Raw genomic sequence first — 19,702 nt, forward strand, 5'->3', positions numbered from 1 at the left:
AAAAAGAAAAAAATTTTAAAAAGGAAAAAAATGAGACTTGTTCTTCAAGCCCCTGTTCTCTTTTGAACATGTAAATTGCTTGTCTGACTCATGTCTCTTTGTTTCTTTTTTCCACTCTGGAGAAGTCCACATTCTCTTTTGAACACATATTCTCTCTCTCTCTACCTCTCTCTCTTTCTCCATTCACATTGTTAGTGCAAAAGAGGATTTTCCTGTTGCTACTGCTGCATCAGCATCTTTCCAAGAAAAGTTTATTAAATAAAACTATCTTGTTTCATGAAAGAAAGAAAGAAAGAAAGAAAGAAAGAAAGAAAGAAAGAAAGAAAGAAAGAAAGAAAGAAGAAAGGAGGAAGGAAGGAAAGAAGAAGGAAGGAAGGAAGGAAGGAAGGAAGGAAGGAAGGAAGGAAGGAAGGAAGGAAGGAAGGAAGGAAGGAAGGAAGGAAGGAAGGAAGGAGAGAAAAAGAAAGAGAAAGAAAGAGAGAGAAATGAACTGATAAAAATTGAAAAAGAAATGGAGAGAATTATTAGAACACCAGACAACCAGGTCAGAGAAGAACTGAACAAATAAAATGCATGTACGTTTTATTTATGAATACAGACTTTTTGTTATTCATTATAGTCTTCTTGGCGGAACCCTCTCTTCCAGTTTATCAGAGAGTAACCCATAATTGTTCTGACCATGATTACACAAAAGATGTATCACTGAGATAACAATTGCTGTAGGAAGACTGGAAAACCTAAAACTCCAGAGCCTAAAATCCCAGCTGATCTTTCTCGAATGACTCAGTCTCAACACAACAGCACTAATTTGTCCCCTCTACCTCCCAGAAGACAACTTTACTCTGAGGGTCAAGAAGAACACAGTAGTTAAAGATTCCATGGGCACCCAAACCCACCATGCACAGCTCCCTCTCTTAGAAACCAGGATCCAGAGTCTGAGCTCTGACTCCTGCCCAGACCCTCAGGAAGGAGCTTTCCCTGTTCGCATGTACCTCCTGCCCGAAGTCTTCAGATGCTACAGCAACACTTACAGTATAAGGCGTAAGCTTAACCTAAGTGCAAGCTTCTAGAGCTGAGATTCAAGTATTGATGAAGATATCCCTAACACAAAGATTTTCCAATTTGGCCAATGGGTATTTTGTTTGTTTGTTTTAACTAATTTGTGCTAATTGGCAAAAGTGGTTTGATTCTGATTACTGTCATTGCATGGCACCTTATCTACCAGCCTGTATAAACAGTTGAATAGGACAGACATCGCCTCTTCCTTTCCAAAGACCATTCATTATACAAGAACATCGATCTGTATTACTTAACATGAGAGTCAATAATTCCATGAAGATGACTTTGAGATTGAGTGTAAAAGCAAATGAGATCAAGTTGGTGGGAAATAAAGAAGGGACTGGCAAAGCTATGCATTCTTCTCTTAAAGATACAAAGCCAGCCAAGTCATAACAACTTCTAAGGCATTTGGGGTTCTCTTCTGCTTTCAAAAGCCTTGGATGAAAAGCATTTTACCATTTTACTCTCTTACTAAACCCAGAACTTTTTACCTTTTTCTTTTTTGGGTTTTGGATCACACCTGGCTATTCACAGGGCTTACTCCTGGCTCTGTCCTCAGGGATCACTTCTAGCAGTGCTCAAGAAACCATGTGGGGTGTTGCGTGCAAGGAATGTGCCTTCCCCACTGTGCTATAAATTCAGGACCTATAAACCCATAACTTTGAATATTTCAGATTGCTGTAAAGGCCAAGTTAGTGGAGATTCCCCAGGCAGAAGCAGCCAAACAGACAGAATTCCTGGACGGATACTGTGGTTTAGAAGAGCCCCAGGACAGATGAGGTTCCAGGGGCTGCTCCTCTGATGTGGGGCTTTGACCAGAACTGGGAATACCCAGAGCACTTCTAAGTCTAAATTATTATCCATGAGGAGTTCTTCAGCAGTTGCCCCCCACCCCCACACACAAATAAAACAGGAAAAAAACACAAACTCTTTACATGGCTAAGCCCCAGAGATATCTTTGACCTAATCCCAGGAATCTGTGATTATTTGCCTGACATGGTAATGGTGACATAGAATTATAGTTGCTCATTAGAAAAAAGGAAGACCATCATCCTTCATCATCTAGGAGGGTCCAAAATGGTCATGAGGGTCCTTTAAGGGGGAGAAGAAAGTCAAGATATGGCAGCCTGAGAATGAGTTGATGTTCCAGCATTGAAAAGAGAGGGAAGAGGAATCTTCTGGACTGCAAAAGAAACTGTATCCAGAATAAACAGGGGAGCAAATATTTATCCACCACTCGTATAACAAGGGTTAATATCCAAGATACATAAATCACTGGTAAAACTTAGTGAGAAAGACACAAACAACCCCGTGGAAAACAAATGGGGAGAAGAGATGAAGAGAAATTTCTCAAAGATGACAAACAGATGGCCAATACATTCATTAAAAAAAGTACGCTGTATCCCTTATCATCAGGGAAATGCAAATCAAAACAATGAGCTATCATCACACACCAGTGGTTCTGGCACTCATCACAAAGAATAAAAACAACCAGTGTTAGAGGGTGTGTAGGGGGGAAAGGAACCTTCACCCTCTGCTGGTGGGAATATCAACTGGTACAGCATTTTAGAAAACAGTATGTTTACTTCTCAAAATATTAAGAATTGATTTCAATATGACCCGGCAATTTCATTTCTTGGTCTCTTATCCCTATGGCTCAAAAACTCATTGAGAGAAGATATTTGCACTCTTATGTTTATTGTAGCACTTATTCACAGTAGCCAAAAGTCTGGAAATAACCCGAATCTAAGAATAGATGACTTGGTAAGGAAACCGTGGTACAGATACCCAATGGAATATTACTCAACTGTAAGGAAAGATGAAATTTGCTGCTATGTGGATGTATCTGGAGAGTATCACATTGAGTAAGTCGGTCACATGGGTACAGAATGATCTTGCTTGTATGTGGGATACTAAGAAACATAGCAGGCGTGCCCAGAAAACAGACCCAGGGAACTACAAGAACCACCACCTCCCTCGGCCAAGGTGTCCCACAGCACCCGGGCCAGAGGGATTCCCCAGCAAGCGTTAGGACTGCATCAGAAGTGAGCTGCAGTTATTTTCCCACTTCCTGGCACTCTCTACTCACATCTCAATCTCCATTACCTAATTCTGAGGAGAACATCCTGGCTATCCCAATCACATTAGGCCAATAGTCCAGTAGCCTATTCCAATCTCACCAAAATAACGGTGAACACAAGAAACTGAACTAGTATAAAAGAACATACCCTCTGAAGCTTCAGCAGAGGCCTCACATATGTCACAGAGTAACCAAAGAGGAAGGTAGTATTCTAAAAAGGGGAAAAGGTGACCAGCATCTACTGAACTCATTCCGAATCCTTTCTCTCAGCGAGAGGGATACACTGATAGTGAATTGGAGGGTCCCACATCCACACTACCACAACAACATGAAAGAGCAGTGCAAATACCCACCACGAGAAGATGATGAAGAAAGGAGTCCAGAAGCCTCAACAGGAATGACCCACAAATAAAATCTCTCCAGTAAAGAATTCAGAGATGAAATGATGAGGATTACCAATGAACTCAAAGAAACAATGGAACAGACATCCAGTAAATTAAAGGAGGACATGAAAGAAACAGTGGAACAGACAGCCAAGAAAATATAGGAGAAATAATAAAGCTACAGACAAAAGTGTCACTAATAAAGGATTCGGTTGATAAAATAAAAAACTCAGTAGGTGCCCTCAAACAGTAGAATTACTACAGCCAAAGCCAGAATTAGTGAGCTTGAAAATGAGCTGCAGAAAGCATACAGACAAAAACACACAATGAGGAAGACCTCAAAATAGCTCTAACCGAGTCAGAGACCTCGGGGATGAACTCAAGAGAAACATAAGAATTATCAGAGTACCAGAAGGACAGGGAGGCAATCCCAATGAAAAAGCAACAGTTAACGATATCATTGCTGAGATGTTCCCAGAGCTGGAGAATGCAGGCATCCAGATCCAAGGAGCAGGAAGGGTACCTGCTGAAAGAGATCCTAATAAAAAGGCTCCAAGACATATAATAGAATGATGGGTACCACAGATAGAGACACAATACAGCAAACAGCAAGGTCAAAGAAGGAAGTCACATACAACGGAGCACCCCTTAGATTTACAGCAGACTTGTCAGAGGAAACCTTCCAAGCCTGAAGACAATGGTGGGATATAGTGAAAAATAACTCAATGAAATGAATGCCTCACCAAGAATACTATATCCGGCTAAACTCTCACTCAGACTCAAAGGAAAAATACACTATTTCATGGATATACAACAGCTCAGGGACTTCGTAGACTCAAAACCAACCTTAAAAGAAGGACTAAAGAGACCACTGTAAGAAAAAAAAAACACCTTACAAGCACAACAAACCTCTACAGAAAGGTGACACAAAATCCCATGACAATAATCTCTCTCAATGTCAATGGTCTAAATGCACTAATTAAGAGACATAGAGTGGCAAAATGGATTCAGAAACTGAACCCAACATTCAGCTGTCTACAAGAAACACATCTGAGCAGTCAGAAAATACAGATTCAGAGTCAAAGGATGGAAAACAATCCTGCAAACAAACAGCTCCCTCAAAAAAGCCGGGGTGGCCATACTAGTATCCGAAAACATAGATTTCAGGTAGAAAAGATTAGAAGTGAGAGCAAAGGCCATTTTTTAATAATCAAGGGTTATATACAGCAGGAAGAAATCACACTCCTAAACATATATGCACCAAGTGAGAGACCAGCTAAATACTTAAAACAACTGCTAATAGACTTCAAGGAGGACATTGGTCACTGTCACTGTCATCCCGTTGCTCATCGATTTGCTTTAGCGGGCAACAGTAACATCTCTATTGTGAGACTTGTTGTTACTGTTTTTTGGCATATCAAATACTCCACGAGGACATTGGTAGCAATACAATAGTAGTTGGAGACTTCAACACCACCTTATCAGCTCTGGATAAACCCGCAAGATTAAAACTCATCAAGGAAGCACTGGCTTTGAAGGAAGAAATAGAAGAGAGAGGCTAATAGATGTATACAGGGATTTCCATCCTCCAAAAAACCAAATACACATTCTTTTTCAGTGCATATGAAACATTTTCCAAGATAGACCACGTGCTGGGACACAAACATACCTCAATAGAATCAGGAAGATGGAAATTGTGTCCACTATCTTTTCAGACCATGGCACACTGAAGATAGAAGTTAATCACACACAGACATGAAGAATCAAATCAAACACCTGGAAATTAAACAAGTCAATTTTTAACAATGACTGGGTCAGGGAGGAAATCAAGAAAGAAATCAAAAGATACTTGGAAACAAATGAGAATGAAGACACGAGCTACCAGAACCTGTGGGACACAGCTAAAGCAGTGCTAAGGGGGAAATGTATAGCTCTGCAAGCATTTCTCAGGAAGGAAGAAAGGGCCCACACAAATAATTTGTCTTCACAGCTCAAGATCTTAGAAAAGGACCAACAAAACGAGCCCAAACAAGGCAGAAAGAAAGAAATAATAAAGTTTAGAGCAGAAATTAACGACATGGAAACCAAAAAGCCAACGTGAAAGATCAATGAAACCAGGAGCTGGTTCTTTGAGAAAATAAACAAGATTTATAAACCACTAGCAAGACTCACAAAGAGAGAGAGAACTCTAATAAACTGAATCAGAAATTAAAAGGGGGACATCATAACAGAAACCAAAGAAATTCAAAAGATCATCAGAGATTACTTTCAAAGTCTATATGCCACAAAACAAGAGAACCTAAAGGAAGTGGATAAATTCCTGGATTCCTATAACCTCCCAAGGCTGAAGCAAGAAGATTTTTAATACCTGAATAGACCTACTACTATCAAGGAAATTGAAACTGTAATCAAAAGTCTTCCCAAAAACAAAAGCCCAGGTCCAGATGGATTCACTAGCAAATTCTTCCAAACATTTAAAGAGGACCTATTGCCAGTCCTTTTCAAGATTTTCCAAGAAATTTGAAAAACAGTAGCACTCCCAAATAGTTTCTATGAGGCACAAATCACCCTAATACCAAAAGCAAAAAGAGACACCACAAAAAAAAGAAAGAAAACTACAGGCCGAAATAACTGAAGAATACAGATTCAAAGATCCTCAACAAAATATTAGCAAATAGAATCCAACAACTCATCAAAAAATCATACACCACGACCAAGTGGGATTCATCCCGGGTGAATGAAGGTTTAACATTTGCAAGTCAATCAACATAATCCATCATATCAATAAATGAAATGATAAAACCATATGATCATATCAATAGATGCAGAGAAAGCATTTGACAAGATCCAGCACCCATTAATGATGAAAATTCTCAGCAAAATGGGTATTGAAGGAACTTTCCTCAACATAGTCAAAGCCATCTACCAGAAGCCTATGGCAAGCATTATCCTCAATGGGGAAAAAAATAAGAGCCTTCCCTCTAAGATCAGGGACAAGACAAGGATACCCACTCTCACCACTTCTGTTCAATATAGTACTGTAAGTACTTACAATAGCGGTTGGGCAAGAAAAAGATATTAAGGGCATCCAGATAGAAAAGGAAGAAATCAAGCTCTCACTGTTTGCAAGATGACATGATACCATATTTAGAGAACACTAAATATTCTACCAAGAAGCTCCTAGAAACAATAGACTTGTATAGTAAAGTCGCAGGCTATAAAATCAATACCCAAAAGTCCATGGCTTTCTTATATATCAAATAATGAGAGAAAAGAAAGCAATATGAATAAAGCAACCCCATTCTCAATCATGCCTCAGAAAATCAAATACCTCAGAATCAGCTTAATTAAGGAGGCAAAGGACCAGTACAAAGAAAACTACAAAACGCTATTTCAGGAAATAAAAGAGGACATGAAGAAATGGCAACACATCCCCTGCTTATGGATTGGGAGAATTAACATTGCTGAAATGGCAATAATCCCCGAAGCATTATACAGATTCAGTGCAATCCCTATAAATATACCATGATATTCTTCAGAGAAATTGATCAAACACTCCTGAAGTTCATATGGAACAACAAACCCCCGTGAATAGCCAAAGCAATTCTTGGAGAAAAAAAGATGGAAGGCATCACCTTCCCCAACCTCAAATTTATTACAAGGTGGTAATAATTAAAACAGCATGGTATTGGAACAAAGACAGAGACACAGACCAATGGAATAGGGTTGAATATACACACCTTCAAATATATGATCATCTAATCTTTGATAAGGGAACAAGAAATGTGAAGTGGAGCAAGGAAAGCCTCTGTAACAAATGGTTCTGGCAAAACTGGTCAGCTACATGCAAAAAAAAATGGACTCAGACCTCAATCTAACACCATGCACAAAAGTCAGATCAAAATGGATTAAAGACTTCAACATCAGACCAGAATCCATAAGGTACATTGAAGAAAAAGCTAGCAAAACCCTCCACAACATTGAAACTAAAGGTATCTTAAAAGATTAAAGGCCAAACAAGTGGAAACAGAGATAAACAAGTGGGACTATCTTAAACTAAGAAGCTTGTGTACCTCAAAATAAACAGTGACCAGAATACAAAGACAGTCTACAGAATGGGAAAGGATATTCACCAAATACCCATCTGATAAGGGGTTAATATCAAGGATATATAAGGTACTGGCTGAACTCTACAAAAAGAAAACATCCAATCCCATCAGAAAATGGGGCCATGAAATGAACAAAAACTTTCTCAAAGAAGAAATCCAAATGGCCAAAAGGCACATGAAAAAATGCTCTTCATTACTAATCATCAGAGATATGCAGACCAAAACAACATTGTGATATCATCTCACACCAGAGAGGCTGGCACACATCCAAAAGAACAAAAGCAACCAGTGTTGGCGTGGATGTGGGAAGAAAAGGACTCTCTTTCACTGCTGGTGAGAATGCCGACTGGTTCAGCCCTTTTGGAGAACAATATGGACATTTCTCAAAAAATTAGAAATTGAGCTCCCATTTGACCCAGCAATACCACTTCTGGGAATATATCCTGAAGATGCAAAAAATTACAGTAGAAATAATATCTGCACTTGTGTGTTTATTGCAGCGCTACTTATTATAGCCAAAATCTGGAATAAACCCGAGTGCCTGAGAACAGATGAATGGTTAAAGAAACACTAGTATGTCTACACAATGGAAAACTATGCAGCTGTTAGAAAAGATGAAGTCATGAAATTTGCATATAAGTGGATTAATATAGAGAGTATCATGCTAAGTGAAATGAGCCAGAAAGAGGGGGACAGACAGAATGACTGCACTCATTTGTGGAATATAAAGTAACATAATAAGAGACTAACACCCAAGGATAGGAGAGATAAGGATCAGGAGGATTGCTCCATGGCTTGAAAGCCAGTCTCACATGTGGGGGAAAAGGCAGCTGAAGTAGAGAAGGGATCACCAAGTAAGTGATGCTTGGAGGGCTTGCTCAGGGTGGGAGATGTGTGCTCAAAGTAGAGTATGGACCGAACATGGTGAACACTTAGTATTGCAAACCATAACACTCAAAAGGAGAGAGAGAGAGAGTGAAAGGGAATGTGCCTGCCACAGAGGCAGGGGGGTGAGGGGATGGGAGGGATACTGGGACCATTGATGGTGGAGAATGGCCACTGGTGGGGGGATGGGTACTCATTTATTGTATGACTGAAACATAGTCACGAAAGTTTGTAAGTTTGTAACTGTACCTCACGGTGATTCATTAAAAATAATTTTTTTAAAAAAATACAAATAAAAGAAACATAGCAAAGAAACAACAAGTGACCCAAAGGAGCAGAGTCTGAGTATTGGACTGCAGAATTGAGCTTTACATAGCTGGGGACAGCAGGAGGAGCTTGGGGTAAGGGAGAGATATACTAGTGGGGAGATTGTGGAGGTGGAACATTGCATGCATGAAACCGTATCTTAACTGTATCACAAATCATGGTGCTTAAAAACGTAAGAGGAAAATGTGGATGGCTTTTAGAAGTAGAAAAGACACAGATGTAGATTTTGTTCCTAGACTCCAGAAATGGTTTCTTCTGTACTCTTCTGAAGCCTGTACTCTTCTGCTCTCTAAAAATTTGTCCACTGAAACCATCTTCGAGTTCTGATGTGCAGAACTGTAAGGGGATATGTTAGTTTGGCTTTAAGGCACTAATAAGTTGTGGCCATTAGTTACTGCTGGTATAGAAAGCTGTCACTCAAGTCCAAACTATTTCCTATACAACAAAGAGGGACTTTGTTGTATCCCTCTTCCTCATTTCCCTGCATGGCAGCACCACTTATTTCTCTGATCTCCAAAACTGTTCTCCAGAGACTGGAGTGATAGTACAGAGAATTGGGTGCTTCTTTGCATGTGGTCAACCAGAGTTTGATCCCCGGTATCCCATGTAGTCCCCTGAGCACCACCGGGAGTGATCCCTGGGCACAACACCAGGAGTATGCCCCAGCACCACTGGGTATGGCCCCCAAACCAAACCAAACAAAAAAAGCCAACAAAAATGTTCTGTCTCCCTGGATGATACATCCATCACTGATGGATTCCCATATCCCTGAACCAAAATATGTTGCTTGTTGAGTACTGAGTATATAGAGTATATAGAGTATCTCTCTATACCAGTTGTGTTGTATACAGCACTCCAACTTTCCTCTCCAGGTCTCTGGCTAGTGCTCACTCTTTTTTATATATATATATATTTTTTAATAAAAATTTTATTTTATTAAATCACCATGTGGAAGATTACAATGCTTTCAGGCTTAGGTCTCAGTTATACAATGCTGAAACAACCATCCCTTCACCAGTGCCCATATACCACCACCAAAAAAACCCACACAGTACACCTCCCATCCCGCCCCCCCCACCCCCTACCTTGTAACTGATAAGTTTCATTTTACATTCTGTTTACTTTGGTTACATTCAATATTTCAACACAAACCTCACTATTGTTGTTAGGAGTACCCCACTAGATTCAGACCTACTGTGAAGACAAATAAGGTCACGCGGCCGCAGTAGCGACCGCACGGTTTTGAATTTCTGTACTTTAACACAAAGTCCAGGGAGATTTCTTCCAGATATTGGATCATTGCAGGCTTGAAAACCCAATCTGTGGTCGTCTTAATATGGCGGACACCGCGCCCTTCATCCCCAGAGAGAAAGAGGCGAGAGAGAGAGAAATACCTTTCCCCTCCTGGGCGGGCACGGGGCCGAGGCTTAGTTCTCAGGCAGGAGACATTCTGCGAGGAGTTGCCCATGCCGAAAGAGGTTTTGCTGAGTCTGGATTCACGCTTGTGCAGTTGTGGAGAGGCCGCACACGAGTGCGGCCCCCGGGATCACATCTCGGCGGTGGGAGGGGCCGGTGCCTCCCACCTTCCCAAGGAGTGCTCACTCTTTATGTTTGTATTTTAATTAACTAGATATGCTTCTTTCATAACGGAAAATGCATGTTTCAGATACATTTATTTCCCTTTTCTGTCTTCAAACAAAAGACAAACAGTCTTTTTTTACCAACAAAATATGCTCACAGAAACAATAACAGACAGTTTGGAAGGTGCAATGAGGTGTCTCATTAGAATAACACTTCTTTTTAGAACAAAAGCTGGCAAACCACTTGCATGGATTTTGGAAGGACTATTGTAGCTAAAGAGCTGATTGGAGGAAACTGGAAGTTTGATGTGTGGTGTCTTGTCACTGGCTTGACTATCACATCTCCGATTGGCCGAACTGTTGCTGGGTAGAGAGGAACCTCCTCTTCATCAGACTGCATGGGGAAAAAAGCAACTGTTTTCCAGTAGAAGATGAAAACTTATTAATCCTCTAGTTTGCTTGTTGTGCCTGCATGGACCCTCATTTAAGTAGGGTTTCTGTATATTAATTTTCACACTTTCAACTTGGCATAAGCTTGGGGGAACAGAAAACTAAAAGGGAGAATGAAATATGCAAAGAAGAGCTCATGGTTAATGATTTGTTTTGAATGTAAGAATTATCAGTCCATAAACTGCATATAATTACAAGCAGAAAAATCTTGTATGAAATAATTTGGTTTCTAAATAAAACCAGCACAACCATTCCCACACTTTTTATTCACTAACTGGACCTTTTAGGACTGAAATGGATGATTGTAGGTATGTGAGTCCGCATGTGTGACTGTATGTGTGTGGTATGTATGTGTATATGTGGTGGTATGTGTATATGTGTGTGAGGGGTTTATATATGTTTATATATGTGTGCTGAGTGTGAGTATGTTTGCACCTATATTAAAGCTTCAGTATGTGTATTAGGCAGCACATACATTATCTGTATCAGCCAGCATATGTATGTTGTTTAGAGAAAGGCGTTGATGTTATATTAGTAGATGGATAGATGTATAATTTATGTGTTGTTTGCATGAGTACTTGTTGCTGAAAGTTCATTTAAACAAATTTTGAGGACTGTGCAGTGTGGCTGGAGAAGGTGTTGGGGTTTCTTTGTGATCCTCATCAGAACAGGGACTAACGGCAGGAGTGGAGATCTGCCAAGAGAAGAGACACAGGGACAGGCACACAAAGACACAGGTGTGCATAGGAGCTGACACACTCACACCCACATGCACATATGGGTGCGTGTACACACACAGCAAGCACATACCCAGTACTATCCACAGGGTCACATTCAACCTCAGGACCATAATTGCTGAGCATATGTATCTCGGAGTTTGGAAACTGCCCCGCGGCCCTGCACTGTCCCAGAGTTCTGCTTTCACATGCGGGTCCTCCTGCCAACTTACATTAAACAACCCACTACGGAGCACTTTAATTTGGTGAATAGAAACCTCTTGACTCTGTAAACCACCCCACCCCACCCCCTCCACCCTGGCTCCAAGAAAGCAAGTGTCAGCATGGGTGTCAAACATTAGAATGCTAGGTGCTGTGAGGGCTTTGACTGCCAAGTACCAGCTTGTGGTGACTGTAATAGACCACTTGAGACCCAAAGAAATTCCCCACATCTTGAAAGTTCACTTTCTTTACATGTGCATTTTAATTATGTAAATTTTAAAATAACAATATGAATCGATGCAAATTAATTTGGGAAAAATAGAAATACCATTGCATTCTTAAAAGGAAAGAATAGAGAACTGCATATTTTGAGAGCAGGCTGTCAGAATGAACCAGACTGTGTTTCCATTCATGGGAGGACACAATGCCTTCCACTCTGCCTCGGGTCCGGCTTACGTGATGCAGGAATGTGTCTCCCAGATGCCTCAGAGACCCAAGCCCTCTCAGGAATGAAGGTGAGGGTCTGAACAGACTAAGTCTGAGAAGAGGGGGGCTAAAGGGAGGGGTAATCAGAAAAACATTTTTGTATCAAAATCAAAAAAATCAAGCAAGTAAGTAAACTTTTGTCAGGAGGAAACACAGACTAAATCAGATGCCTAAAGAGGGACTCCTGCAGGAAGATCCATTCCTTCTGGAAGCCAAAGTATGTGCAGGAGTCTATGAAATAAAAAAATGGAGGTCAATATTCAAGGTGGGAGAGGAGCAGGTGCAAAGGTCCTATCCATCTGTGCCATTACAGGAACTAAGAATGAGAAAAATTTGACCCAGCCCTAAGGAAAGTTAAGGAAAGTGTCCAATGATGCCAGATTCACCCGCGAAAGAGAGCAAGGACAATCAGAGAGGAGAACACACAGCTGGGCAAGGAGAGTGGCCTCCAGCAGGCTGTTCTGCGTGGCGGCCACAGGAAAGAGAAAGGGTCAACAACACTGCATTTCCACAATACTGGGATCTTTGGTGGTCTTAGCAATGGCCATTGTGGTCGGAGTAATGGGTTCACACCAAATGGATGTCAGTGCCTGATTTATATTTTTTAAATATAGAAAATATAAATTTTTTATATTTAAAACTATAGTTTTAAATATACTATATTTAAACTATAGTGACTGATTTAAATTTTTTTAATTTATTTTAATTTAGACAAAACCCACAAATGTTGATACAGTTCTATAGTTTAAGTTGATTAGATAACAAAGCTCCAATATTAAAATCAATAAGTATAAAAATATCAATTTTATGTGAAAATTGTTATACCTGATCATGGGGTTGTTAAGTCCTTGTCTAAGGATTTATTAAGCTACTTGAGCCTTCTGTGTTATTGTGGGTATTTTTGTTGAGTTTAGTTGACTCCTATGTTACTTTTCCATCTAAACTGGAATTGCTACTGCTACTGGAATTGCAGTTCCAAGAAATTAGGACATGTCAGAGACTTCCGAATCTCTGGTCTGGGTCAGGGTTGGCATGGCAGCAGCTGTGAGAGGTGGGCCGGGCTGCCGGGGTTTCTGGAAGCACCGGGACTGAGGGGAGGTAATCCACCCTCACTCCATGAAGACGCTGGACTGTCAATTTATTAATATTTCATTGAGCCATCTTTTGCTTCATTAATGTCTTTAAATTTAATTAGGTTTTATCCTTCATCTCTCTTTCCTTCTGCTTATTTAGGGTTTATTTAGTTATCACTTTTTTCCATATCTTGTAAGTAAGAGGCCAGATTTGAGATCTTTCCCCTATTCTAAACTCAACTTTTAAACACTTTTTAATCAAGAAGAAATGCTTCTGCTTAATTTTAATTAAATTAATATGGGAATAAATATTTTATATCTGTGTTTATTATAAAAATTGCAAAATTTCCATTAATTTTAATTAAGTTAATTTCCTAACAGTTAATATTTTATCCATTGAATATGGATATGTACCATTTTTTAGGCAAGAAGCTGGCAATTTAGAGTACAAATTTCTTTTTAATTAAGAATGATTATCAAGGGTCAGAGAGATTGTTCAGTGGTGAAGGCATTTGATTTCCTGCAGTCCCGTTTCAATCCCTGGCACCACATAGGGTTCCTTGAGAACTGCCAAAGGTGATCCCTGAGCACAGAGCCAGGAGAAACCCCTGAACACAGACAGGTGTGGCCAGAAGAAGAAAGGAAAGAAAGAAAGAAAGAAAGAAAGAAAGAAAGAAAGAAAGAAAGAAAGAAAGAAAGAAAGAAAGAAAGAAAGAAAGAAAGAAAGAAAGAAAGAAAGAAAGAAAGAAAGAAAGAAAGAAAGAAAGAAAGAAAGAGAGAGAGAGAGAGAAAGAAAGAAAGAGAGAGAGAGAGAGAGAGAGAAAGAAAGAAAGAAAGAAAGAAAGAAAGAAAGAAAGAAAGAAAGAAAGAAAGAAAGAAAGAAAGAAAGAAAGAAAGAAAGAAAGAGAGAAAGAGAAAGAAGAGAGAAAGAAGGAGAGAGAAAGAAGAAAGAAAGAGAGGAAGAGAGAAAGAGAGAGGAAGAGAGGAAGGAAGGAAGGAAGGAAGGAAGGAAGGAAGGAAGGAAGGAAGGAAGGAAGGAAGGAAGGAAGGAAGGAAGGAAGGAAGGAAGGAAGGAAGGAAGGAAGGGAGAGAGGGAGGGAGGGAGAGAGGGAGGGAGGGGAGGGGAGGGAAGGGAAGGAGGGGAGTGAAGGGAAGGAGGGGAGGAAGGGAGGGGAGAAAGGGAGGGGAGGGAGGGGAGGGAAGAGAGGGAGGGGAGGAAGGGAGGGGAGGGAGGGAGGAAGGGAGGGGAGGGAGGGAGGGAGGGAGGGAGGGAGGGAGAAGAATGAATGGTGGTGAGGCCAGGAGAGAGAGAGAGACCTGATGGTGCAAGCGCAGAAGATCAAGTACATCATTCGACTGAACAAGATGAGACGGTATCAATCACAGCACTCTATTTTCGACATGGAGAAGAGCTGTTCCTCAGAACTTGCGACAGTACAGGCTCGGTGGTGTTGGTGTCCTTGTCAACGTGAACTTGGCCATGAGCATCAATTCATTTGAATGTCTAACAACCTGAATCGGAAGCTTACATTTGAATAGATGTGGTTCATTGTCGGCAGTTTCTATCGTCACTGTCTATGCACCAAATTCCAATTATGACGAAGAAGAAATTGAGAAGTTCTACATGGAGCTGGAGAAGTTCTATAAAGTAGACCACACCTTCTACAAGATCATTGTTGGTGATTTTAATGCCAAGATAGGACCGAGAAAGGTCACCCGAAGAACTCCACATCGAGACCCATGGCCTAGAATGGAGCGAACAGGGTGAGAGACTGTCTTGAGTTCATCATGTTGACCAAGACCATCCACTGTAACACGGAGCTCCAAAAGGCCGAATCTAAATGTTGGACATGGGAGTAGGAGTCTCCCGGTGGACAGTTCCACAACGAAATTGACCACATCATATTCAATCGAAGGTTTTGCCTGACTGATGTCGCTGTTGTCCGAAAATTCCAAATGGGATCAGACCACCATCTCCTTCATGCGAAATTCTACTTCAGGTAGCACGGAGAAAGGGCTGCAAAGTTTAAGAAGAGAACCCCCAGAATGACGACCAACTGGGAGCTCTTTGGCACTATTGCAGCAATATGGAAAGATGCTGTCATTGACAACATCGAAAAAGCATACGATCAACTGGTTCAGCACCTTCATGACTGTGCAAGGAATGCAGAGAGTGAGAAAGCCACAAAAAGACGCCTGTCTTCAGAAACTCCACATAACTTTTTTAAAAAATAATTTATATATTTTTAATTAGTGAATCAACATGAGGGTACAGTTACAGATTTATACATTTTTGTGCTCATGTTTCCCCCATACAAAGTACGAGAACCCATCCCTTCACCAATGCCCATTCTCTACCACCAGTAAATCCAGCATCTCTCCCACCCTCCCCAGTCCCGTCTCCCCCCACCCCACACTGCCACTCTCTCTCTGATTAGGTGTTGTGGTTTGCAATAAAGGTGTTGAGTGGCCATTGTGTTCAGTCTCTAGTCTATATTCGGCATGCATCACCCTTCCCCTGCATGACCTCCGACCACATTTTACTTGGTGTTCCCTTCTCTGAGTTGCCCAGAATGAGAGACCAGCCTCCAAGCCATGGAGACAACCTCCTGGTACTTATTTCTACTAATCTTGGGTGTTAGTCTTATAGTCTATTATTCTATGCTCCACAGATGAGTGCAATCTTTCTATGTCTGTCTCTCTCTTTCTGGCTCATTTCACTTAGCATGATACTTTCCATGCTGATCCACTTATATGCAAACGTCATGACCTCATTTTTTCTAACAGCTGCGTAGTATTCCATTGTATAGATGTACCAGGGTTTCTTCAACCAGTCATCTGTTCTAGGGCACTCGGGTTTTTTCCAGATTCTGGCTATTGTAAACAGTGCTGTGATGAACATATAAGTGCAGATGTCATTTCGACTATACTTTTTTGCTTCTCTGGGATGTATTCCCAGCAGTGGTATTGCTGGGTCAAATGGGAGCTCAACCTCTAATTTTTTGAGAATCGTCCATATTGTTTTCCAAAAGGGCTGAACTAGTTGGCACTTTTTAAAAAATTTTTCAACTGAATATCCGTGAGATAGACCATCACAAAGCTGTTCATAATTGGGTTTCAGTCATACAATGATCCAGCACTTATCCCTCCACCAGTCTACATTTCCCACCACTAATGTCCCCTGTTTCCCTACCACCATCCCCCAACACCCCAACACCGCCCCCCCCCCCACAGCCTCCCTCTATGGGAGGCACTTTCCTTCTTGCTTTCTCTCCTATTCCTTTTGTACATTATGGTTTTCAATACAGCTGCTAAGAGCTCATGGTGTTTGTTAAGGGAATTCAGTGTTTTTATTGGGATGGTAAGGCTGGAGTAGCTTTTCAATTGGGTCGCCACTTTGGGGTGTGGATGTGACTGCTAAGGCTTCTGGAAGTACAGGGAGGTGGGGGAGGTAGCCCATCCTGACCCCGAGAAAGCCTGGAGATTTGAGTCACAAAACCTTCATGCCTGAATTTTCAGCGGACTATATCTTGAGGAGGTCTGTCCTGAGACAGTGGAGTCGTGCCAGGGGTATGGTGGCAATTTTGGATTGTGGAAGCAAGTAGCTACCAGGGGCTCTCCTTGGGTGAATCCCGGGCCAACCTGTCCTTTTCTGATTTACCCTGATTTGTTCAGCCATGCTCAGGTCAGAGATTAGCGATGGCTTTTGATCTCTTTCAAGATTTATGGGTCTGTGAAATAAGGCCAATAAATGAGCTTGTATAGCTGCCAGAGGTGGTTTGTGGGCGTGGCTCCCACATACCTAACCTTGGCCATTTAATTTCTTGGTAAACTTGGTCCCAAGTTTTTGGGGCCCAAACAAAGGCAAGCAGCAATTTTGGAGTGTCAGGAAGCCTGAAGTCACCATCAGGCTGCTGACGCATTAACCCCACAGGTACAGGTTGATCCGCTGGTTACAACATACCCCCACATCAAAACTTCTTACTTCTATTTTTTCCCCATTTTATTTAAATACCATGGCTTACAACGTTGCTCATGATGATTTGTTACAGGCATTAAACATTCCAACATCAATCCAGCACCACTGTCAGCATTGCCTCCACTTCCCCAACCACCCCTCTAGCCTGCCCCTGTAGCAGGCTCACAGTAATTTATTTTATGTTGCTTATTGCCACTAAATGGCTAATGGAAAAATTTTAAAAATATTTACATAGAAGAAAATTTGTGAAAGTTTTATCTCACCATGGAGACGTTAAGTCCTTGTCTGAGGGTTTACTAATCTGGTACAGTACTACTGGGTACTACAAGTATTGTAGAGCTTGAAGCTGCTAAACACAAAAACTTCTTAAAACCCTCCGGACTCTGATATGAGAGTGAGGAACTCAGCAATCACTTTTGCATTTGCCACCACCCACACCGACAAGCAGGGCCTTTAGGAGTCAAGAAAGGGCGAAGTTATGTGATGATATTACAGATACTCGTTCAAAGAGCCACGAGCCCTGGAGGAATAACAGAACCAGTCTAAGCAGAGTACAGACAGGTTTGCACCAACCATCTGATTGAAGACACCCATGACCGGGTGAGCCAGCCGGCCACTTGTTAAAGTCGACAATAGATGGTGTGTGTAGACTGCCCTATGATTGAAGAGAGTGGTTCCAAGCAAGCAACTGTTTCCAGTGTCTCAGGGGACCATGTTCTAAGGTATAACAATTTTGGGTAATATTTTGAGTCAGAGCATCAAGGTGTTGAAGACATATGTGTGGATTCAAAGCAGGTATCTGTCCTCTGACAATTCTCAGAGTAATGCTGGGAACTGGAGTGTTGCCACAGTTTCCCTGCTCTCAACACAGAGTCCCAGTGGAAACGTGCCTGTCCACATCCATAGCCATCCAAATTCCTGCCAGCTCCCCCGGCTCTTTCTCTCTAGAGCCCTGTCTGCTTCTGCTGAAGCTTCTACCCACTGGCCACAAATGCAGTTTCCCAATACCTGGCACAGGTTTGGCTGTTTACTAGAACAACTCACATAATCCAGAAAATACTTTACTTAAGTTTAGTAAACATAAGCTTATTTTTAAAAAAATTTTATTAGTGAATCACCATGAGGTACAGTTACAGATTTACATATTTTCATGCTTGTGTTTCAGTCATACAATGCTCGAGTACCCATCCCTCCACCTGTGCCCATTCTCTACCACTGATGATCCCAGTGTCCTTCCCACCCCTCCCACCCCATCACCCCCCACCCCACCTCTGTGGCAGGGCATTCCCTTTTGTTCTCTCTCTCCTTTTGGGTGTTGTGGTTTGCAATAGAGGTATAGAATGGCCATTGTGTCAGAATAATAGAGATAAGTACCAGGAGGTTAGGCTTGGAAGCCAGCCTCACATGCTGGGGGAAAGGGCAGCTCAGATGGAGAAGGGAACACATAAGCTTATTTTTTTCTTTAAGAGGACAACTCAAAAACAGCCAGATTGAAGAGGTACATTAAATCAGGTGTATGTGTGTAGGTGTGTGTGTGTGTGTGTGTGTGTGTGTTGGCAAGGGAGGATGTTTTATCCAAGTTCTCTCTGGGCTTGGCTTACCACCTCTAGCACTTAGATGTTGTCACCATCCTGGAATCATTGAAAGTCCATGCTTAGAGTTTTGGGTTTTCTTTTGTTATTGTTGTTTTTAGGACATACCTGGTGATGCTCAGGACTTACTCCTAGCTCTGCATTCAGAATTTTCTCCTGGCTGGTTTCAGGGGACCATATGTAGTGCTGGAGATTGAACTCTGGTTGGCAGCAAATACCCTTGTCACTGTACCATCGTTCCAGCCCTCTCATAGAGTTTTTTTTAATTAAGATTTCATTACATGGGCATAATTGATAAAATCACTTGTTGGTCATTATCCAACTCTCCACCTTTCTTCCCCTTTGTGTGCTTGGAAATGAGACTGAAAATTCTAATCTTCAAATCTCATGGCTGGTTCACTGATGACTATCCTCTGAATCCTGAAGAAATATGTGCATCCAGCCACCAGCAATATCATTATCCAACAAAAGGCAGCAAATTCAAGTACTTCAGTAGCTGTGGACAAAGAACTGGGAATTAAAATCAAGTATTTATTTCTTAGGATACTACAGGCTCAAGTACTCACCTTCCATGAAGGGACAGATACATTCCCTCATGGGAATCAGCACACGTGGAGACAGACACAAACAACATATCCATACACATTCAAAGTTACACACATAAATATATATTATGTTTATCATGGATTTTAGAAGCATCAATGCTGAAGATTTAATGTGAAAAGAGCAATTCCTGGGCCAGAGATGTAGTATAGCAGTAG

Source organism: Sorex araneus, chromosome 2 (genome assembly GCF_027595985.1).
Source record: "Sorex araneus isolate mSorAra2 chromosome 2, mSorAra2.pri, whole genome shotgun sequence".
In the NCBI taxonomy this organism is placed as follows: Eukaryota; Metazoa; Chordata; class Mammalia; order Eulipotyphla; family Soricidae; genus Sorex; species Sorex araneus.